General features: G+C 44.9%; 1 long non-coding RNA gene across 2 annotated transcripts in view; it reads left to right on the plus strand.

Moving 5' to 3' along the window:
• Positions 1 to 3896: 3896 nt before the first annotated feature.
• LOC111094247 overlaps positions 3897 to 24831 on the plus strand; it is a 79443-nt gene continuing 58508 nt past the window's right edge. For both annotated transcript variants that reach the window (XR_005384690.1, XR_005384691.1), the window contains exon 1: positions 3897 to 4532. This is a non-coding gene — a long non-coding RNA (uncharacterized LOC111094247). The remainder of the gene's footprint in view (positions 4533 to 24831) is intronic.

Consider the following 24831-nt stretch of genomic DNA (forward strand, 5'->3'; position numbering starts at 1 on the left):
GTTGTAGACAGACATAAGATAATTACAAGGAGAAACATTAACTCTGGAACTAGATGATTTGCCCAGATTGACTGTCTAGAATGATCTAATTAACAAGCTAACCAGCAGATCTTTATTTCACTTGAGGCTATGGAGAGTTACAGCTGGTTTTATATAACTGGAAGCAATGCTTAAAAGTATATCATATATTTCTGGTTTAGCACTAAAGGAGCTTTTTTTTCTTTTTGAGTTTTTTGTTCTGTTTCGTTATTTGTTCTTTTGTTTTTAGAAAGTTTTATTTCAAAAAAAAAAAAAAAACACATCAAATTCCTAGGCCCTACATTGTATTTCCAGTTGAGATGTATAGTTTTGATGTTGCCCAGGCATTTAGTTATGGGTTATTTAACACCACCACATATTTTAAACTCCCCTTCTCCTCCATTTCATTAGTGATGAGAAGAAGATTACAGCCTACAATCATAGTCTTTATAAAAAGGAAAAAAGGAAATTGGTTGGTTCTTCTCTATTTATTCATCTTCTCTGACTTCCTAAATTTCCCCAATTAGTTTTTGGGTTGTGTGCCTGCCAGCGTAGTTAGCATTCTCTTGATGTGGGAGTCCATTTCCTGCTCACTGGCCTTCGAGCTGGAGAGCCACATTACTTTCTTTCTTTCTTTTTTTTTTTTCATTACTTTCTTTAAATCAAACCTCTCAGTGCAGTCCAGCTAAGAGTTGGAGTAATAGTACAGGCCTGATTTACATTCAACTTAGATTCACGGCCGCTACAGGTTCTCTGATGTTAAGAAGGCGGCCTGTTATTGTAAGGGTTGCAGAAGGCCCGGTGGAGAACAGCAGCAAGTAACTCTGCAGTGTATTGTCTCAGGGCAGAAAGGCCTCAAACCTAACAGCACAACCAAACAGTGAAGAGAAAGTGCTTTTTGTCACTCTGGAGAATTCTTTGCCAAAACTCCCCTCTACTTGGAAAGGAGGAAGCGCTTTTACAAGGTCGAAAAGACCAAGGAAATATGACTCCATTCCCATGGTGGGACCTGCTATGTTTTGGTGGGTACAGAAGGGCACTTGTGCACGTTAACCCAATTATAGGAAAGAGGCATTTACTGGCAAAAGTGTGACATGCCTAGAAAAGGCATATGGCCTTCCTTTCTCCCCAGACATTAAAAAATGACGGTTTGGTGGAGGGGAATTGGTTCATTTCGACAGGACAAGGGTAGCAGCATTCTAATTTCCATTGTATTCTTACTTGCAATTACCTTCCCTTAATAATAAAAGTCTTCCCAGGACAATGAGTACTGAATAAGGTAGGCATTAGGAAGATTGTAGATATCAGATTGTGGGGAGAAATGGGATTTATTTATTTATTTAGAAAGATTTTATTTATTTATTCATGAGAGACACAGAGAGAGAGGCAGAGACATAGGCAGAGGGAGAAGCAGGCTCCCTGCAGGGACTCAATCCCAGGACCCCGGGGTTCACGACCTGAGCTGAAGGCAGATGCTCAATCAGCCACGCAGGTGCTCTGGGATCTGGGATTTAAATTAAAATTCAGGTCATTAAAAAAGACCAATGATGTGTTTCACTTAAATCAATCAGCTTTATATTGGTTTTTTCCCCCTAACACAGTTGTTCTCAGATCTTACCTACATCACTGTCATCTGGAGGCTGAGTCCCACCCTGCACTTTATGTTTTAATGGGGTGGGGGTGGGGGTGGAGTCCGAGCATTGCAGTCCTGACAGTGTTGCTGATGCTGCTGGTTTGGGAACCACAATACAGGTGGAGCAGGGCCAGTTGAAATGTCTAAAACCCTGCCCTGACTTTTATCACATCTGATACAAAGCAAAAGTTGAATTTTTAGCCAGCTGCTTGCTAGTTGGACTTAAACTGGTATGTGTTGCTCACGCTGATGGACTGGTTTCCAGTTGTTTAGGACGATGCCAGAGGAGTGGTTCTTTTATACACCCCAGCGAAGAGGTATGTAAGAGAAACGTATAGGGTTTTGAGGATGATAAAGGTACACACAGGCACACAAGTTCACATAGACCTTATGCAATGGAATTACTTTCCTTGCCCTAATTTTCCCTTCGTAATTCTGAATTATTTGAATCTACAAATTATTTATAAGAAGGGTTGGATTTGAGAATATTATATTCTGTGCTGCTCTGAGGATAACCTTAAATGCTTCTTCAGGAAACAGAAAACTGCTCTGTACCAGGTCTCAAGAATTTGGGGACTTTTGCTTTTGACTAACACAGGCAGGGAACATGCCAGGATCCAGCCTTACATGAATGTAAACCATAGTAATATCGTAGGATGATTGGGGCCAATCTGTTCTTTCTTTCTAAAGATTTTATTTATTTATTCACGAGAGCCAGAGAGAGAGAGGCAGAGACAAAGGCAGAGGGAGAAGCAGGCTCCATGCAGGGAGCCCAATGCGGGACTCGATCCTGGGACCCCGGGATCATGCCCTGGGCTGAAGGCAGCCGCTCAACTGCTGAGTCACCCAGGCGCCCCTGCTCCTCTTTACAGATAAGTAGAGATAAGTGTTCAAAGGAGGTGATTGGTGAGCTACGCACTCTAATGTGGCAACTGGGGATGGGCCTGGGTCAGCGGGGAGAAGTTCAGGACAAAGGGCCAATGTGTCCTGTTGTCCTGCTTGTGCCTTTGAGCCCTGGCATCTGGAGGCAGGGATTCAGGCTCTGAGAGGAGGACATCACTGGATCTGGCGGCTGAACTGTGAAACCACCATCCCTCAGACTTCTTGGGAGGCCAGCCAACTTGCTGTCTGCTGTTGAGTGTGGGCGAGGAAGTAGGAGGGGAGAACTGGGTGATGAGAGAGTAGGAGGACAGAGAGAAACTGAAGAGTGGAAAATTTGTTGAAGGGGGTGAGGAAAAAGCTGGTGAGGCACAAGAACCCCAATTTAAAACACAATTTAAGGGACACCGCCATCTCCAGCAGATCAGGGGCTTCATGTCTGTTGTCCCTTAATCCTTGCAGGCTTGTGCTAGTCACAGGCCCCTTGGCCTCAGATGTAGCCCCTCTGTGAGCCACACGAGATCCAATTCGTAGGGCAGGTGTCCTGGGCTGTGTGTGGGTGGTGTGCTTGGTAGAAGGCATTGGTAGGATTGAAAGGTGAGGGAAGAAGAATCCCAGAGAATTCCCCTCCCCCACCCCCATCTCTGCCTCAGGTGGCCGTCCTGGCAGCAGCTACCAGACAAGCCCTCAGAGACCCGGCTTCCTCAGATGACCCTGGACTTCCAGCACTTCATCTCCTCTCTTGTCTTCCACCCCAGGGTAGGTAATGGTTTCCTCTCTCAGCTCTGCCTTCATCTGTAGAAAGGATTCCTCGAATTACACCCTATTGTAAATACTTAAAAGTAGTTCATTTCATTGGTTAGATCCTGACTGATACAGGTTAGAATTCTTATTCCTAGTGAGCAGAGGAGTCAACCCAAGCCTGTGTAGGTTAACTTGTTCAAGGTCATCACAACTAGAGAAGGATGATATTGACATTCAGAACACAAGACAGCAGAGCGCTCACACTGTTAACACAATACTGTGTGGCCTCTCAGAGTTTGGATGAATTCAGGAAAAAGAAGAAAAGAAATATTTTCATGTATGAAACAGTGGTAATGGTGTGAAAATGTTGCTTTGACCTCAAGCAATTAGGTGATCTCTACGGTAGAGTAGGCGTGTGTGCCCTGCGTCCTAAATCTTGGTGAATTAATTCAACTCAGGCACTGATGCTAGTCTTTTATTACAATTCCTCGTTTTTTTGATCACAAGGGGTTACTTATTTCCACTCATCTAGCTGTAGTTTGTGAAAATGTGGCCTGAGCCTTGCTTTGGAACTCAGGTTGCTATAGAAACCTTTGACTGGAGGTGGACGGATCACGGAGGTTTATTAATGAGAATTTCCCCGTTCTACCTCTGGGCTTAGTCTGTGTGAAAATCTAAGAAAGGCTCATTAGTTTTTATATTAGTCAGGGTTCTCCAGAGAATCCAAACCAATAGGATGTACATAGGTAAAGAGATTTATCTTAAGGAATTAGCTCATGTGACTATGACAAGCTAAAGACCCAGGAGAGCGGTGGTGTGTTTCCAGTTTGAATGCCAACAGGCTTGAGATCAGAAAGTGGATGTTTTAGTCTGAGTACAAAGGCAGGAAAAAATCATGTCCCATCTTAAGGTAGTTGGGCCACAGTTCCTCCTGACTTGGGGGAGGGTCAGCCTTTTGGTTTTATTCAGGTCCTCAACAGATTTCATGAGGCCCACCTGTATTAGGAAGGCCAACCTGCTTTAATAGTCCACTGATTCAAATGTTAATCTCATCCAGAAGTACCCTCCCAGACACACCCAGCATAATGCATGACCAAAATGTCTGGGCATCCTGTGGCTTAGTCAAGTTGACAAGTAAAATTAACAATTGCAGTTTTCATTATCGAAGGCTAACATTTCAGCCTAATTGTTTGGTGATCAAAGCTGATGATTCTGTCTCCAATCAGCCCTACAGAATGCTGATCTTCCCACATCAGAGGTGAGTGTATCCTTGAGTTGATTGCTGTCTGGCTCATTCCACAGAAATTTGTCTTGAATTGAATGTTACTAGGGTGCCAACTAATATTTGATAAAGGGCAGTGGTCCTCAAAGAGTGGCCTCGGAGCACCAGCATCAGTATCACTTAGGAAATTGTTAGAAATGTAAACTCTTGGGCCCCACCTCAGACATACTGAATTGGAAGCTGAAGGTAGGACCCAAAAATCGGTGTTTAATGAGCCCTCCCAGGTGATTCCAGCGCATAGTCTAGTGGTCTATCCTACAGAAGTGTTTCTTAAACTGAGAGCCATGGGTCTGCAAACGTGTGCTCGGGGACATGAGATCTTTCTAAAAGAATGAGAAATGAAATGTTTCATTTTGACAAAAATCCAGAAAAGCTAATATAAATATATTCTAAGTATCCTAAATAATCAGTTTGAAAACAAATACTGCCATACTATTTCTTTGTCTGTAATTTGTGTTTGTGTTAGTTTTTGTGTCGGCATAGAGTAGAATTCCTTTGCTACAGGGTCATGAGATGCATTTGTGCCGAGTGAAGACTGGGTAAATTGGTAAATTGTTGTGGGAGTTTGAATCTAGAAGGGTGATGGGGAATTGAGGTGTCACAGTATGACACTATATGCACGTCAGACATGTGGGACCTCAGTGGTCACTGTGATTCAGTTTTAGCAAACAGCATCACCTTCCACATTGATTTCATGTTGGTAACTTGAATTTCATTGGTTTTGTAGGTTTGTGTTAACTTATAAGCTTGTTTTGGCTTTATAGTTGTTTGTATATATAAACCTAAGAACCTTAAGCTGAAATTTATATTTGCATATATCTAAGTGACATAATAATGAAAATAATTTATATTAACTTTGGACCTATTCCAACTTCCTCCTTTTAAAAGGAATTTGTGTTTTTGTATCAGTAAGGATAGGTAAACTTATACAACAATATTAAAAAAAAAAAAACCTCGGTTACAGAACTCAAAAGAAGTTGAGGGGTTTTGCTAATTTGAGGTCATTCAGGGAACCAGGCTAGCTGAGGCTTCATTTTGACCTTAGCAGGCTTAAAAATTTTTAAATTAAGATATACCATCACATTTTGCCATTTAAAAGGGTACAATTCGGTGATTTTTTAAAGTATATTCATATAGTTGTGTAATACTTATTACCTAATTTATCATCACTACCTAATTCTAGAATATTTTCAGCACCCTAAAAAGAAATCCTGTACCTACCGGCAGTCACTTCCCATCTTCTCCACATACCAGTCCTGGCAAACACTAATCTACTGTCTCTTCTCTATGGATTGCCCTTGTTTGGACATTCCACATAAATAGAATCACAAAATATGTAGCCTTATGTGTCTGGCTTCTTTCATTCAGTATGATATTTTCAAGGCTCATTCATGTTGTAGCATGTACCAAAACCCCATTCCTTTTTATGGCTGAATAATATTCCATAGTATAGATATATTACATTTTGTTTATCCATTCACCAATTTTTAAAAAGGTTTTATTTATTTATTCATGAGAGACACAGAGAGAGAGGTAGAGACACAGGCAGAGGGAGAAGCAGGCTCCCCGTAGGGAGACCAGTGTGGAATGCGATCCCAGGACCCCTGGGATCAAGACCTGAGCCAAAGGCAGAAGCTCAACCACTGAGCCACCCAGGTGCCCTCCATTCATCAATTGATGGACATTTGGGTTGTCTTTAACTTTGGGCTATTGTGAATAATGTTGCTATGAACAATCATGTGTAAGTTTTGTGTAAATATAGATTTTTAATTCTCTTGCCTGTATATCTAGGTGTGAAATTGCTGAGTTGTAACTCTATGTTTGTGTTTTATTTTTTTAGAAATTTTATTTATTTATTCATGAGAGACACACACACACACACACACACAGAGGCAGAGACACAGGCAGAGGGAGAAGCAGGCTCCATGCAGGGAGCCTGACGTGGAACTCAATCCCAGGTCCCCAGGATCACACCCTGGGCTGAAGGTGGTGCTAAACCGCTGGGCCACTGGGTCTGCCCGTAACTCTATGTTTAACTTTTTGAGGAGCCGCCAGACTGTTTGCCACAGTGGCTGCACCATTTTACATTCCTATCAGCAGTGTACAAAGGTTCCAATTTCTGTACAACCTCTTCAAATGTTATTGTCTTTCTTTTTGATGTAGGAAGCAGCTTTTTAAAAAAGATTTTATTTATTTATTTGAGAGAGAGAGAGAGAGAGAATGAGAGACAGCACAAGCAGGAGGGGCAGGGGAGACAAAGAGGAAGAATCTCAAGCAGACTCCATGCTGTGAGTGGAGCCCTACACGGAGCTCCATCCCAGGCCCCTAAGATCATGACCTGAGCTGAAACCAAGAGTCAGATGTTTGACCAACTGCGCCACCCAGGCGCCCCTGTAGGAAGCAGTTTTGATTTGTGATGACTAATGATGTTGAGCATCTTTTCATGTGCTTCTTGGCTATCCCTATTTCTCCTTTGGAGAAATGTCTATTTTTTAACTAGGTTGTCTTTTTAATGTTCAGCTATAACAGTTCTTTATATATTCTGGACATTAGGTCCTTATCAGATATGTGATTGAACATTTCCTCCCATTCTGTGGGTTGTCTTACCACTTTCTGGGTAGTGTTCTTTGATGCACAAAAGTTTTTAAATTTTATGAAGTCTAATTTATCTACTTTTTCTTTGATTGCTTGTGCTTTAGGCGTCACATCTAAGAATCTGTTGTTGATCACCTTTAATGACCACAGCAGGATGATACTGTGGCAAAATGTGCCATGGTATTTGAAGCATCTACCTGAAACTTCTTACTGAAGTTCACATTTCATAGGTTACAGAATATCAGATGGTTTTACCTAATCTTAGGAGACAGAGAAGTGCAAACTTACAGTAAGTTTGAAAAGTGGGGAAAATAAGAAATAGTTGTTAAACAGCACTACTGACCACCGTGATTGAACTCATACTTGAGAAACACCGAACTTGGGATCACCAAAAACAACATATATGGTGTATTTTAGAACCAAAAGACCCATCTTTACTGAAATACAACCGTATCTTATGTCCTTGCCTTTTCACTTGAAAAATTTTACATCTTCAACAAGTTTATGCCAAAGTATATTGTTCGTTATGTTAGATGGTGGCTTTTACGTAAGGAAATGCATGGTAATTCTTAGGATTTAGTAACAGGAAGACATTATTTATAGATGAACTGCTCCCTTTTATTTTGAATGGGAATATTTTTACTTTTGTTGCTAGGAAGCTCAGAGCTGAAATTAACGACTGCCTTATATCCTCTTAGTGTAGCTAGTATTCCCTTGTTTCAAATATTAAGATTTTTTTCCTCTAAGTATTTATTTTACCTGTCTTGTGCCATTTGTGTGTGTGTGTGTGTATTTATGTATGTATGTGAATGACCTAATTTTTTAATTCTTTGCCATACAGTTAGGAGATAAATTACAAATAAATTACAGGTATTATTATATTTTTCAATACAGTTCTTGATAATACAGTTCTTAATGTACAGTTCAATACATTATAGGGGAATGTTATGCTTAATTTTCAAGTTTTCCAGAACATTCTGCTATGTTCGTGCATAAAAAATAAAATGCATTAAAAGTATAGCGAATTAAGACATGGAATTGGTGCAACATGAGTAAGGGGTTGAAAAAATGGGTAAAGTCACCTTTTACTCTTAGCGTTGATGCTGGTAATTACATGATACTCTCAATTTAAACTTTTGTGGGAGGGTGCTTAGGTAATTATATCACAAGCCTCAAAAATGTGCATACCGTTTGACTAAAAATTGAACTTCTGGGTATTTATCCTAAGCAAATAATTTGGGAAGTGGGCAAAGATTAATAGTTGCACAATCACAAATGTTTTTTTTTTTTTTAACTTGAGAGAGAGAGAGAGTGTGAACGAGTTCAAGCAGGGGGAGGGGTAGAGGGAGAGAGAATCTGAAGCAGACTCCACAGTGAGCATGGAGCCCAATGTGGGGCTTGATCTCACAACCCTGAGATCATGATCTGAGCTTAAACCAAGAGTCAGATGCTTAGCCGACTGATCCACCCAGGAGATCCACAATTGCTAATGCTTTTAATGCTCATGGTTAGTTCTTTATATATGTTTTCTCATTTAAAAAGTAGGCACCACTGGGACACGTGGGTGGGTCGGTGGTTGAATGTCTGCCTTTGGCTCAGGACGTGATCCTTGAATCCTGCGTTGGGCTCCTTGCATGGAGCCTGCTTCTCCCTCTGCCTGTGTCTCTGCCTCTCTCTCTCTCTCTGTGTCTCTCATGAATAAATCAATAAAATCTTAAAAAAAAAAAAAGAGGTAGGTCCCACTATAAGCTCATTCAACAGAGGAGGAACCTGAGGCTCAGAGGGATTAAATGATTTGTTTGAGGCCACTTGTGGCTAAGAGGGCAGCACCTGGGACATAGACCAGAGCCATTTGATTTAGAGTTCAGAATTTTAATTATTATTCCCAGTGCAGATGTGAGAGCAAAATTTGGAGACAGGAAAAATGTTCAACAATAGGAATTTGTTAAATAAATCAAGTCATACATCGGAATACTGTGCTACCACCTATGGAGTTGCAAAATTGATTTATTGATGTGGGAAGCCATTCACTATATATTGTTGAGTGGACAAAGCAGAAAAGAAAATAGCATGCCGGGTAGGATACAAACGTGTGTGTGTGTGTGTGTGTGTGTGTGTGTGTGTGTGTATGTGTCTATGTCTACGTAGGTGGGGAGGACTGACACATTGAAAAGGGATTAGAGTAGGGTTCCCAACTTTCTCAGAGTCTTAGAAACCTTGAGGAAACCTTTAAAAAATACTGATGCCAGATCAATGAAATCAGATCAGACCAACAAAATTTGACCTCTCCAGACCACTGAAATCAGTCTCTGGAGGTTTGCCCTGGGCTTTACTATTTTCGAGATACTTCCCAGGTTATTCTAATATGTTATCAAGGTTAAGGACTATGGGTAAAGCAGAAAGTTCACCTAGGAATTAAAAGTGGTTGTCTCTGAGTAGAATGGGAGAATTCCCCTTACCTGTATGAATCCTATAACTTACTTGTATGTGTTCTAGAATGTAAATATACTTATAGAGAAGATACACAATATATGTGTGTCCATGTCTGTGTGTTTGTGTGACTTGTGTTCCTCCATGGTATGTGGGAGCCAAACTACCATCTGGTTAGATGTCTGTGAGACCATGGCAGGCACAACAGTCTTGCTTCTCCTGACAGCCTGGGGTGGTAAAGCCTTGGCCTGCTCGGTTACCCCCAAATGCCATTCCTGCAGTTTCCTCCATGCCTGCTAGGGTGACCAGTCATCTCAGTTGGCCTGGGATTCTCATAGTTTTAGCACTGAAAGTCTTGAGTCCCAAGAAACCTCCCAGTCTTGGCCAAACAGGATGGTTGGTTCCCCTGTTTCAGCTCTGCTAGACACTGTCATCCTTTGTGCTCCCCCCCCCCCAACCAATCTCTCAGCTATGACACTGCCACTCCTCCCCTCTTCATAACCATCCAACATAACATGTGAAGGCGGGGATAAAGCAAATCACATCAGAGTTTGCTCCAGGGCCAACATACAAATGAAAAATGTGTTTTTTTCCCTCATATGCCTTTATTTGGAAGGAGAAGGATATCTATAAACCCAACAGTACCAGGATTTACTCTCTTTTATTTTGCTCTAGGCTTTCCTTAATAGCCTTGAACATGCTGAGTTTTCTAATCTATGGGAGAGCTATGGCATTCTTGCTGAGTAGTCCATTTCTTTTCTTTTCTTTTCTTTCTTTTTTTTTTTTTTGAGTAGTCCATTTCTTTAATATTCCTGAATCATAATACATTTCTCTAGGCTATGTTAGAGGCCTGCCAACCAGTCCTTCATCATGACTCAAACTTTCATAGGATTTTGCAAAAAGCTGGCCTGGACTCTGCTTCGATAACTCTAGAAATGGATTCCAAACAATCTGTTTCTCCTAGTCCTCCTTTTCTAAATTGCTATTTGATCTTGTCATACTCTGCTAAGCCTTGGGTCCTGTTTCAAGTTGCATATCACTCTTTATATGGTTTGACTGATATAAAAACCTTATTGCAAATGCATACTGTACATCAAACTCTGTTGGTTACTCATAATATTAGAAGGGTAACACCATTGCACATTCATTACTTTTTTTCTTAAACTTGGCACATCAAAAATTTTCCCATTCATTTGCATGAGTGGCATCTTTACTCAATTCCCCTTGAAGATGGCACGTGTCTGACCCAAATCAGTGACGCCAAAGTGTCTTTAATGTATTAAAAATAAGTAAGAACCAAAGTTCTATTCCCAAGCTGCAATAAAATCTAGTTTGTCAGTTGGAATGGAAGGTTCGAGGCCAAGGTTGTGTGAGGGATGGTAGCAGTGCGTGTTCTCATTGTGAAAATGGATGCTGATTGTCATAATGGACTGGACATGGGTAAAGCGTTTAATTTACCCTCCTTCTGCTATAGTTGCTCACTTAGGAAAAACTGATTTATTATGTGAAATTTCCTCCAGTCCCCTTATCCAGTTCAGATAGTTTCGGGACATTACAAAATTGTTCCTTTTACAAAAGACTAAATAGCTAATAGCTAATTTTTCTCTAAATTGTAACATTTCCTTCAAAATGTGAATGGAAGATAACCACCCACCCCCTCCTTTTATAAGCTAGCATTTTATAAGCTAGCATATTGGTGAGTGTGGGGCCCATGGCTTCTCTCTCTTTCTATGAACTCCTGGTTATAGGCAAATTGATAAAAAAATTGGGTAAACAGAACTTGCTTTCCACCCATCCGGTCACAATAGCAGCTGCTCCCACCTCTTCAATTGTGAAGACACATTTTGCTCCGGGAAGGGTTTGGAGGGTAGAGGAGCCAGTATCTGGGGCCTCTCTTTCAGGAACCTTTGGACCATTGGCTACCTTGGGGTTCTCTCTCTCCTGCTCTTAAGAAACACTTCTATTCCGTGTGCATTTCTTTTTGGTGAAATGCCATGGTTTGAATACTAATAACTCAGCAAAAGTTAATTCCCTCCCTTAGTTATTGATGCTTTTTCTCCTTTTAATTTTAATATTATTTCCCAACTCCCCCACCCACCCAAAGCACAGCAGGGATAGCTATGTGTAGAAGAAATATTGGCCCCTTTTAAATGTGTAAGATATAATTCACTTTTTAATCCTCACTGGCAAAGGACTGAGGCCACCCGACCTAGCTCCCCTCTTCCTACCCAAATCAAAATCTCTGCGCTTTTACCCATTCTCTCTTCCCTCTGCCTGTTGCAGAAGCAGGGGGTCTATAGGTCACTCTTTCCGCTGCACCTTCCATCCTATCCCGTCCTGTCTTTCCTAGGATCTTGCATGGTCCCCTTAATCTTGTACCTTTAGTCTGCATTTTCTTTCTTTTCTCTTCCATGGACTCATTCTTGGCCTACAAACATCCTCCAGCATCTTCCTCTTAAAGCAGTAACCTGCTCTAGTTTCACTGCCTTTTAAGCTGCTCTCCTCTTCATTGCTGAACTTTTCCCTGCCATATCTCAAAAATTGAAACCTTCCCATCCTTCGAGACCCTGCTCAAATGCTTGATAACCTCTAGGTAGGAAGGACCTTGCTCCCTTGCTTCCTGTTCCTCAAATCCCTTTCCTTCCACAGGACAGACCCTCGTTTTCAGGATAACCCCATTTTCAGGATACCCCCCTGCCCCCAGCCCTCACAGCAGTGTGCTAAATCCGAGAGATGAAACTCCAGATCAAGTTTTCCTTTAGTATAGCTGCCATTGAGAAGAGTAGTTAGCCTGGTCCCTGCATTGGTTGACCTCTTACATTTAAGCATCTTCCAACTACAGACATTAATTGAGGATGAAGGTGGTGAAAAATTAAATCTGAAATCACATTAAGAAAAATAAACATTTCCTTCCTTAGTCCTGTTGTGTGGAATAACTAGGCTTCCATTATTATGTGGCTATTTAGCTTCCTTCCACTTGTTTTCTCTTTGGCCTGGTTCAGAGGAATCCACCGGTATGAAAGGGAAGTTACTGTCTTTAATGGACCGTTTTTTACTCAAAGAAGGGCTGTGGCATTCCATCAAATTTTAAGATTCTTTCTGTTTCAGTTAGTTTACTGTTTCTCAGTGAGGGTCCTATGGGTCATTTGTCCAGGGCAGTTCTATTTTGACTACTATAGGGTGTTAATTATCCTTGCTTCCCATCATATCCCAATGACCCCAGGGAAGACCACTGTCAAAGTGGTTGAGAAAACACTATTTTTACATAAATGCACACTTACAATAGCTGGTAGAGTCCTAAGAAGATCCCCAATGATCCACATGCTTGTCCAGTCTCCTTGAACATGGGGAAACTATGAGCATAGAAACTATGCATACAATGAGATACATGATCATGTTATGTGACATGAAAACAGGTAGATTATTCTAGTGGACTTGGCCTAATCAGGCAGGCCTTTTAAAAGCAGAGGACAAAGTCTGACATCTGAAGCAAAAGGATTGTACATGCCCTTGATGGCTTGAAGTGGGAGTCATATGACAAGGAATGCAAGGAATGGAGGAAGCCTTTTAGGGGCTGAGAGAAGCCTGGCTGACAATCACAGAGGAAATGGGGGATCTCAGTCTTACACCTGCAAGGAAACAGATCCTGCCAAAAATGTGGATAAACTTGGAAGGACCCTGGGCCTCAGATGACCCACAGCTGGACCCCAGCCCAGACTGACACCTTGACACATACCCTCCGTGCCCAGACTTCTAACCTACATGACTGTGAGAAACTCAGCTGTGGTGATTTATTAACACATCACAGAAAGCTAAAACCCGTGCATTTGTCTTTAAAAAGTATATAGATTTTTTCCAATAAAATATAATATTCTCAATTACATGGACAGGCCAGCTTCATCTGGGGTCTATCCAGATGGTCCAGGATGACACCTCGTCATGATAGAACTCTATTAACGCCAGGCTAGTGGATGAATGACATCGTTAGGTTCACCTTAAAGGTTGAGGGTAGAGACAAAGAAATAAATGTCCTTCACAAAGCTCTCCCAATCCAGCAGAACAACATGGGTCAGCACCTACTTCTTTCAAGGCGTACATATAATGCTGTCCCCTACTGATTTCTTTTAGTAACTGAAGATTTTCAATCGAACTTGATTTTTCCTGGACTTCCCTGCAAGGTTTCCTTCCTTGGCAAGGATGTCATAGGAAAGAGCCACATCAGCATATAGTTTTATTAGTGTTATTCTACTGATACCCTGCAGCATGTGTACAGTCTACCAGACTGTTGGAAATGTCAGGGTCATAATTTTGGTTTTATAGTTGTTTTCCCTAATTCCCAGTGGAGTCTCAATTCCCTGTGTCAGGACAGGAAGCCAGTGGTGGCTGAGGCCATGGTTAAACCCAAGCTTGGCTCCCTGTGCTTCCTGTCCTGGGACATGGTGTGGAGTGGTGGGGAAGGGTTTGACTCTGGTCAGAACACACCTGCATTGAAGTCGCAGTCCTATCCCAGGGATGTGCCTCTGTCTCCCCACTTGGCCAAAGGGGTGATAATAGCACCATTTCATGGGATAGCTGAGGAGTAAACAAGATAATGTATATAAAGTACTTAGCATAACGTCTGTGGTTAGGTGGCTCTCAAATATTAGCTTTTATAGTTCCTACCAAATGTGAAAGATTGGTTTCTATAAGGACGCCTGGGTGGCTCAATGGTTGAGCATCTGCCTTTGGCTCAGGGCATGATCCCGGGGGCCTGGGATCCAGTCCCACTTCGGGGAGCCTGCTTTTCCCTCTGCCTATGTCTCTGCCTCTCTCTGTGTGTCTCTCATGAATGAATAAATAAAATCTTAAAAAAAAAAAAAGATTGGTTTCTGTAAATTTAAGAAATGTCTGCACTTTCCTTTCCGTCGTTTATATTGCAAAAACAATAGTTTTCAAATATAAAATGACTTATTATTAAGATATATTTTAAAAATGAAACATCCTCATGTGTGTTCTCCTTGTGCTCCTCTTACGGGGCAGGTCCCTGCTCTGAGAATCCCTTTTACAGGTGTGGGTAGTCTGGGGAGGGGGCGATCGGCTTGTCCAAAGGAAGCCAGGTTCAGGCTGTTGGTTCTAAGTTCTTGCAAAACCAGGTATCGCCTTTTGTGGGGGTGTGGTGCACATGATTTAGAGATAGAAGCCAGGTAGGCGAGGCCATCCAGAATTTTGGTTTCAGGAATTTGGGGGAGGCTGCGCTGCTGGTAGGTTGGGCTCTAGACTTCTCAGGGAGAATGCAAAAGTCTTTCCATAGAAAGCGATATGGTAACCTTGAGCTATTTCTCTGTAGAGCAAAGCAAAAGGGCAAAAAAATCCCAATGAAGAAGTGCCAGTGAAACCTACTTGTTGGGCTTTCAGAATCTTGTTCTGAGATGGCATGTAGATGTCAGCAACATGCTTGCACTTGAAAAACGCAAACTCTGGCCGGAGCTGGTGTTTACGAGTGTGAACTTGCTCTGGCATCCAGTGTAATTTTTGCTGGCTCCGAAACTGCCATTCTTCCCATCTGCTCCCTCAAGCAAATCTTTGTGAAAGAGGACTTCCAGCTGGGGAGAGCTGGGTTGCCGTGTTAAGAATGTGCTGTGGGTGGGCAAGGAAAGGGGCTTCCCTGTCTTCTGTAGAGGAAGCACTTCCTCATGAGCAGGAGGTGAAGACAGGGGAGCTGGGTATTTACAAGCCAGAGAGATGTGGCATTGACTCGTTTACCTTCTTGAGGGTATTTAGAGATCAGAACTGCTCAGCTCCAGCCCCTCCTGGAGGGAAGATACTCTTACCAAGCCCCAAGGAGGGGCTCCCCGAGTAGGGGCAGTAAGGACTCTCTGGACCTTAATGGCTTGGTCACCTTCCAATGGCCATCTGTGTGATCATTTCCGACCTTTATTAGCACGCTTATTTTTGCAAAGACTTGTTGCTATATTGGGAGCCTGTGTAGGGTTGCCAGGTAAAATACAGGACCTGGTTAAATTTGAATTCCAGATAAACAAAGGAATGATTTTTTTTTAGAGTAAGTATTCACAAATATTGCATGGGATGTGTATGAAAAAAAATTGTTTATCTGAAATTCAAATTTAACTTTTTTTTTTTTCTTTTGACTGAATCTGGCAACCCTACCTCCATAAGGCCTGGTGACCTGAGATGGAGTGAGGTAGCATGTGCCAGGAAGATAGTAGGGTTCATTTCCTGGTGGGTTTTTTTGTGGTGGCTTGTGATGACAAAGTGACACCAAGCAGTTCTCTCCCCAAGAAGTCTGCTAAGTGGCAGAAAGCTGTTTGGAAGCAGAAAGGAGCCTGATTAAGGTACCCTGCATTCCATCCTAATCAGACTAAGAAAATATCCCCTTCTCAAACCAGCCTTTCCTTCCAGAAGACCAACCCCACTGGCTCTGACCAGTTGTCAGCATGTCAGGCCTGGCATAATGTCATTGGTTGGTGAGCTGTTTATCCTACATTCCTAACCCGGGAAACGACTCTCATACTTCCTGCCAAGGGGTGGTACTGAAATGTCTTGTTTTGAGGGCTGATAACAAAGAGCACAATCAGAAATCCAGTGTGAAGATAATGTAACTGGGGGCTATGGCAGGCTGTTGCAACAAGGGAAACTTTGCAGTTAGACAGACCTGGGTTCAAAGCCTGCTACTCTGGCTTGCTTGCTGTTGGATCTGAGGACTTGGGCTCAGTCACCTCATCTCTAAAATGGGATTGATTGTGCTATTTTTACCTCACAAAGTTGTGCGGAGGGTTACATGAGACAGTATAGCCAGGGCTCTCAGGTAGTCTGTTATTTGGCAAGTGCTAACTTAATGACAGTGCTTATGGCCACATCCACACAGTAGTTCAATCCCCACCCCATGCTGCTCATGATGATCAGAATGATCTTCTCACAGAAATCTTGCCTTGTGCCAACGGAAAGGGGATGTGTTGGCTTGAGCTTAGCCAAAAGGCTGAGAAGCAATGGAAAGGGGATGTGTTAGCGTTGCCTCCTTTTTGACAGCAGAAAGCAGCTGGCTGGCCTCTGAGGGTCTTTCCAGAAGGACTCTGGGGTTTCTTGGCACCATAATCAATGGCTATACTTGGGTGGATCAGCTCCAGCTCTGAGGTTGGGGTGGGAGTGGGGGTTCCCCAGGATTTCATGAGTTCCCACTCTGAACTTCTGCATATCAACATTAAATCTATGTAAACACAGGGTGCCAGCTCTGCAGAGCCAGCTTCTGACGAGTCTCTGTCCCCACACTTCCCCACCAGTCAGACTGTAGCCCAGGCCCCTGTGTAAAGACCTTGGGGGTCATTGCTGGGTCAGACGAGAAGGGCCTGAGACACCAGGCGTGAGCAGCCTCTCCCTGCAGAGAGAACCAAGGTTCTAAGAGCACTGGCTTTGTAAGAACACAAATAAATTGGATAGAAGACATTTGAAAGTTTCAGCATTTGGTAGAAAGTCTTTATTAAGATTATGTAGCTAATTAGGCGCCTATCAGAATGCGCTGACGCATGTATTGCAACAGAGGATACGTGGGTAAAGGGCACAAGCTTAATGGCACCGATAGGCTTTTAGAAAGGGCATTTAGAGAAAGTTCTAGTGACATTTCAATGCAGCTGATTACACATAAGGATGGGGGAGGCTTGTTTTGGGGACTGGACCACAGAGCCTGGGCCGACGGGGTTGGGGCTGCCAGGGGGTTTGGGTAGGAGGGGACAGAGCCAGCACAGCGGCCACCTGTCCGTCTCACTGGGCCGGCTGTCCGGGCCCTGGCAGCTGGGCCCAGCCCTGCCCCTCGCCCACCACTGCCCCGGACAGTCGGGCAGGCTGGCTGACGGGGCTGAGGGGGGGTTAGGGGGGTGCACTGAGTTCTCTTCCCAGGATGGGGAGGAGATGCAGGCTATTCCGCGTATCACCCTCTCCACCTGCCAAGGAGGCAAGACAGTGCTGGGGAGGAAAGAGCTTTTACTCATTCCTTTGTATTTGGGCCGGACTAGGAGCAGCAGGGACCTGGTTAATAGGTCTGCTGCGCATCACGCTGATGGAGGTGCTAGGGTCTGGGACTCCAGGCCTGGGGAGAGCGTGCTGAGAAGCTTAGGGTGTTATCCCCCTAGCGGTCCCCTCTTGGAGCCGTCTTCTGGAGCAGTCGCGTCGCGTCAGGGCTGGTGTGAGCAGCCAGCTGCGACAGGGAGGGACAGGCCAGGGTCAGGGGGAAAGGCCTGGAGGCCTTTCTATGAAGTGATCATCACGGGGTTAGCCTGGAACATGTTGCCTGCTGTCCGAGCTCTTCACTCTTCGGAGGCAGAGGTACGTTGCCTGGTGCGCAAGGACGAGGAAGGGCAGGCCGCTGCCGGGGCGCCACCAAACCGTCGGATGCTGCTAGGTTGGGTCTCCTCCAGGCCTCTGTTCTCTCTCAGGATGGCCAGATTAGGTGTCCTACTCAGAGAAGGGACCTGTCATATTCGGGGGGATTTCTTTTAGTCTTGGGGATGCTTAGCATGGTTTTTCTTCCATCAGACCTTAGCACTTCCTGGTACTCAGCTGTCACTGTTGGCTCAGGTCTGAGTTCCATGCTATTGTTCCCAACTGTCCCTTCCTCCTAGAGTCCCTGTTACACTGCACGGACCAGATGACTAGAGGCTGCTGGCATCTTCCTCTGGTAGGTGACCTGCGTGCTAATGAGACCCGGCTTCCTCAGGGCTGAGCTCTGCTGGGCGCAGAAGGGCTCAGGGAGCAGCAGGCAGAGGCTGCCAGGACCTACAGCCTGGCTTACACAGGCCACCTTTGTGAAAATAGGGGCTGTTGCTTTTCCATTACCTATGGTCCAAATGCTCCATGTCTCCCACCTGGCCCCAAACACATACCTGCATCCCGCTTCGGCCCCCCTCTTTGCTCACCAGATGGCTAGCTTAGGAGTTAATTGTACTCAAAAGGGCCTCAGTGGTTTTTTTAAGCCATAGCGGTGAGCTAGCTTCAGCCCCTGCTGCCTTCCTGAGTCACTGCCTGGCCCCGTTGCCAGCAAGAGAGGAAGAGTTGGGTGGAGGCGGGAAGAGTGACTAATGACCTGGGAAAATCTTCAGCCTGGAGAGTGATCTCCCTGCTTCCCCTACATGAAGTTATTGCGTGGAACGAGTGTGTCTGTGTGTGCGTGCATGTGCATGCATGCGTGCATGTGCACGTATGTGCTGGAGCCTCGTCCAAAAGCCAGTGCTTTCTCAGCATCCCCTGAGGCCCTTGCTGTGGGCGCGTGCTCTGAGGTCACGCTCTTCTCCTTGTGGTCAAACTCAAGTGCAGTATGAGCCTTGTTGTTCCACTCAGACGAGGACACAGACCCTTGGAAATTCATTTTTTAAATCATGTTCAACAAATGTTCTTGGATTCGCTAATCCTAGCGCCTTCCTTGGGTAGGCCAAGGGTGGGTATACCAAATCTTTCACCAAGATCTTCTTCCTTTCTTTCAAATTTCGGGTTTTCTCCCAAAGTGTAAAAAATAGCATATATGCCTTCAAAATGGAAGTCCCTCCACCAATGACTCTATTGACCGAGAAAATAAAATCCTCAGCCAACTCCTTGCTTCCTGGGCCCTCCGAGGAGGGATCTGTGTGGGAGATGGTCAGCCACTCACAAACATTAACACCTCCATCCACCCTGGAAAGAGGATCTGTGCTCTTATTTATAATGTATATTTTAAAAATGATTTTATTTATTTATTCATGAGAGACAGAGAGAGGGAGAGGCAGAAACATAAGCAAAGGGAGAAGCAGGCTCCCTGCAGGGAGCCCGATGTGGGACTTGATCCTGGGACCCTGGGATCACACCCTGAGCTGAAGGGAGACGCTCAACCGCTGAGCCACCCAGGCGTCCCTATTTAAAATGTGTTTACACAGCTCGGTGGCCATTGAATAAGCCGCTTAATGAAATGCTGGACTTGTGTCTAGATGGGCCTGTTAGAAATCATTGTGAGGAAATGCGTAGAGATTTATTTTCCTTCCCCCAGAGGTCTTTCACAAGTCCCTGAAGATTAAATATTTGTATGACATCCAGTTTGTATTTCCACAGCCTAACATGGTGCTGACGGTTCGCCTTCTTCCACTGAGCTTGTTCACATGCACAGAACTGCTCTCCCCGCCCAGCGCCAGTGACACTATCCCCCTGCCTTAGAGACAGCGCCTGGGCGGCAGCCACTTACCCAGCCTAGAACGTGAGGGCAGGCGTGGGCTTGTTGCTGCTCCAAGCAGCCACACGCCACCAAGGAGTAGGACCAACTGGAATCAGATGAGTGTTGCCTTGAGTTCAGAAAGCCCCATTTCCTCTCCTGGGTGAATCCACCCTTTGAGTGTCATGGAACTCATATTGGCTGTATTTCTCAAGAGTCCTGCAAAATGGAAACCTCTGGAATTTTCTGTGTTCCTTCTGGAAGGCTGATTCGAACTTTCTTTCAAGTAACTTCTTTTTCCTTTAGACTCTTAATATTCCAAAACAAACCCAGGGATGTTATCTAAGACCAGGATTATAAAAATGGTTTTTTTGATTGGTCTTTGTCTCCTTTCTGGGATAAAAGAGAAGGGAGAAGGAATTAGAGAGTACTTCATGCTTTTCATGTACATTTTCATTTATTTAACTACAAATTAGGAAAGTAGGCCTAAGGTTACTCCATAAAGGACGCGACTAGTCATTTTAGAGAGCATTATCATTAGCATAAAATGGGGTTACAAAGAGGTCTGAGGCTATTCAATTTATTTTACATCTCCATACTTGAGGATGGTAGAGGTCTTAGAAATTGGTGTCTGAAGACATTTAGGAAATATTTTCAGCTCAGATTCAAAATATTCTTTACCATAAGGTATGGATAGTACCGTAACCTGAGAAATACTATATACTCGTATCCATAATCTTGAAATGGACAAACTCCTGGACAAGCTTGGAAAAGACTGAAGTTGCCTGTCGCAGACTTAGAAGAGCCTAGACAGTTTGAATTTAGCGGGTAGGAATCTATCAGTTTCCTCCTGCAAGAGTCAGCAACTGATTTTAAGATCATTGTTGGAAGTTCAAGGCTGAAAGCCATCATGAAATCCTGCTCCGTGGGTAGCTCACCGTCCACTCTGTGTGGACTGTCCTGACATGAGAAAACAGTGCAGGAGGCCAGTGAACTTTTTGAGAGCCTGGCAGCCCAGCAGACATGCTGATGCCAGCAGGACACCCGGCGGGAACCGAAGGGCTTTGTACCAGGAAGCCAAGAGTGCCTCTTCCTTGAAGGAGAGGGAGTCCTGGCCCTGGGAAGGCCCTGGGTAGGAACCTGCTAGAAAAGCCTGGGGGAAGGGCCTGAGGTTGGTGAGGGGCTGTGTGCATAGTAGGGGGGAGAGGGATCTGGAGCTTTCCGAGCTGACACAGAAGGGATGTGGCCATCCTCAGGGGGTGGGGAGAGTGGCTCAAGTGTCCGTCAAGACGTGACCCTTCTTGTGGAGAAGCCCCTCCTTGTTTTTAGTGAAATCTCAGGAACCACTTCATGCCAGCAGATTTACTTTTGGGAACCACTGAAAGGGCTGCATTTTGCTTTAGGGTTGGTGGAGGAACCACACAAGAATGGTGTGCAGACATGAGAAAATGCTCCGCATCACTGGCCATCAGGGAAACACAAATCAAAACCACAATGAGATACCACCTCACACCAGTGAGAATGGGGAAAAATAAGAAGGCAGGAAACAACAAATGTTGGAGAGGATGTGGAGCAAGGGGAACCCTCCTGCACTGTTGGTGGGAATGTGAACTGGTGCAGCCACTCTGGAAAACTGTGTGGAGGTTCCTCAAAGAGTTAAAAATAGACCTGCCCTAGACCCAGCAATTGCACTGTTGGGGATTTACCCCAAAGATTCAGATGCAGTGAAACGCCGGGACACCTGCACCCCGATGTTCATAGCAGCAATGTCCACAATAGCCAAACTGTGGAAGGAGCCTCGGTGTCCATCGAAAGATGAACGGATAAAGAAGCTGTGGTCTATGTATACAATGGAATATTCCTCAGCCATTAGAGACGACAAATACCCACCATGTGCTTCCACGTGGATAGAACTGGAGGGTATGATGCTGAGTGAAATAAGTCAATCGGAGAAGGACAAACATTATATGTTCTCATTCATTCGGGGAATATAAAATATAGTGAAAGGGAACAAAGGGGAAAGGAGAAAAAATGGGTGGGGAATGTCAGAAAGGGAGACAGAACATGAAGACTCCTAACTCTGGGGAACGAACTAGGGGTGGTGGAAGGGGAGGTGGGCGGGGGGTGGGGGTGACTGGGTGACAGGCACTGAGGGGGGCACTTGATGTGATGAGCACTGGGTGTTATGCTCTATGTTGGCAAATTGAACACCAATAAAAAATAAATTTATATATATAAAAAAGATGGTGTGCAGAGTCAGGAGGTAGGAGGACACAGACCCACAGCCACCCCCCCCCCCCCCCATCTCCCGCCCCGGGAAGGCCTTTGGACCCTAGACTGTCGCGTTGCTGGGATCGTGAGGATTTCACCTCGCTTGACGGGGCCAGTAGATCCGCACGTGACATCTCTGAAACAATGTCCCGATGGGGGCTTGTTCCTGAAACGCGTGCGCCGCGCGGCGTGCCGGGCAAGTCGGGGCCCCGACGGCTGCACGCGCGGTGCGGAGGGAGCCTGCCGGGGAAGTCGCCGGCCCGCGGGGGAAGGGACGGCCGCGGGCGGGGCCCCGGGCGCGCGGGGGGCGGGGCGGGGGGCGGGGCGGGGGCGGGCGGCGCTGTCAGCCGTGGGCGGGGCCCCGCCGCTCCGGGGACAGCTGGCGGGCTGCGCGGCAGCGCGGGGCGAACGGTGACAGGTTCTGCAAATAACAGCTGCGGAGCAGTCTTCTTGTTTGGACAACGTGGGTAGGGCCATTGTTCACAAATTGGTCTCTTCAACCACACCTGCGGGCGCAGATAATAATCCGCTGTCGGTCTCGGGCTCTCAAAGACAAAAGACGGCCGCGGAGGGAGGAGCGAGCCGTTCCCTGGAGGTTGCAGGACGACTTTTGAACCGAGGAGAGTGCAAACGGGGACTCCAGGTTCTGCTCCCGGGGCCGCCTGGGACAGTAACTCACTGTGGCTTCTCCTGCGTTTGCCGGCGGCGAGCGCCACCTCTCTCTCTCTCTCTCTCTCTCTCTCTCTCTTTTTTTAAAGAGTTTATTTATTTATTCATGAGAGATGCAGAGAGAGAGAGGGAGGCTCCGTGCAGGGAGCCCGACGCGGGACTCGATCCCGGGGCTCCAGGGTCACGCCCCGGGCTGCAGGCGGAGCCCCCCGGGGACCCCCACCTCTTTAATCCCCGCGGGCCACCGCCGCTGCCGCCCGGGCAGCCCCTCCTGGGCAGTTGCACAGCGCGCTCCCCTGCAAATCGGCGATCGATACCGCAGACAGGCCCCGGGAAGGGAAGGCTCGCACGGGTGTCTGTGAATCGAAAGGTTTATGAGGCGCAGGTGCTTTGTACTCCCCCGAGATTAGTATTAGCATGTCAAAGCCAAAGTGAAACCGAAGCATGTATATGCTCAGTCCCTTCCTGTGTGGCTCCGGGAGGGCCCGAGAACAGCCCTCTTGATCTTGCCGTTTGAAATCCTATGGTGGCGCCAGATGCGGCCACCCCATTGCTAATGCATCCAGTACCTTCCATTCGTACAACGCTTTGCAGTAAAAGGTGAAGGAGTTTGCGCACTTGCATTGTCTCATTGGAGTCTCCTATTTCCACTACCTTCCATTTTCACAGTGTTTTGCAATTCACTAGAGCTTCTTGGTTGCATTTTCCCATCTTGGCCTCCTAAGGACAGTGTGAGTGTCAGCTCACAGCTCACAGTCTGGAGTGAGCAGAGGCCCTACTTTAACAGAAGAGGAACCAAAGGAGCCAAGTCTGCTGTTAAGTCGGTTCTACTACTTGGCACAGCTACAGTGTACGTTGGGTTATTTGGATCTTCTTTTACTCTTTCTTTTTCCTTTATTAAACAGCTGTGACCAGGGCCAAGATTAGGTAATAGGCAAGAGACACAGGAGATATTTTCTCTCTCCTCACTTCTCTGTCCCATTGGAGCCGCTAGACACACATGGCTATTTAAATTTAACTTAATTAAAATGAAACGAAATGTGGGGATCCCTGGGTGGCTCAGCGGTTTAGCGCTTGCCTTTGGCCCAAGGCCCCATCCAGGAGTCCCAGGATTGAGTCCTGTGTCGGGCTCCCTGCATGGAGCCTGCTTCTCCCTCTGCCTGTGTCTCTGCCTCTCTCTCTCTCTACGTCTATCGTGAATAAATAAATAAAATCTTAAAAAAAAAAAATGAAATGAAGTGTAAAATCCAGCTCCTCAGTTGCACCAACCACATTTAAATTGCTCTCTGGCCATATATGCCTAGTGGCTACTGTACTGGAGAGGGTAGAAAGTTCTATGGGACAGCATTGGGTTTAGAGATTACCATTTAAGAAAATGTCCCTTCTTTTTCTGTCCTGTTTGCTTGGTTTTTGAAGCAAGAACAAAGCACTTGTCTGGTACGTGATATTCTTGAAATTCAGTTGTTTCTTAGTGCATACGTGCTTCTTGCTTTCTAAAACATAGCTTGAGCAATTTTAGTTTCTCAATACCTTTACTCAGAGGTAAAATGTACATAGAATAGATGTGTTCATTTTGATGTGTGATTTAGTGAGTTTTCGCAAATGTAAACAACAGTGTAGTCACTGCCATTATGAAGACACAGAACTTGTCTGATATCTTTCTATAATATTCCCTTGTGTCCCTTCCCAGTCATTCTTCCTCCTAACCCTTGTTCTAGACAAGCATGGGTCTACTTTCTGTCTTTATATACTAAATCTGTAGCTTCTAGGGTGTTAAAAAATGGAATCTTATAATATTCGCTCTTTTTTTTCGGGCTTCTTTCACTCAGTTTGAGGTTCATCCATGAGATTTATCCACCTTGCCACTTGTATCTGTAGTTAGTTCCTTCTTGTTGCTGAATAGTGTTCCTTTGTATGGATGAATGTATTACAATTTGCTTACCCACTCACTCACCTGTTGAGGGACATTTGGGTTGTTTCCAGTTTTGGCTATTATGAATATTTGCATACCTGCCTTTGTGAGGACATGTTTCCACTTCCTAAAAGTGAAACTTCTAGGTCATAGGGTAAGTATATATTTAACTTTATAAGAAACTACCAGACTGTTTTCAAAGTGACTACACCATTTTGCATCCTATTTAGCAA

The sequence above is a fragment of the Canis lupus genome, chromosome 36 (genome assembly GCF_011100685.1).
Source record: "Canis lupus familiaris isolate Mischka breed German Shepherd chromosome 36, alternate assembly UU_Cfam_GSD_1.0, whole genome shotgun sequence".
NCBI classification, from domain to species: Eukaryota; Metazoa; Chordata; class Mammalia; order Carnivora; family Canidae; genus Canis; species Canis lupus.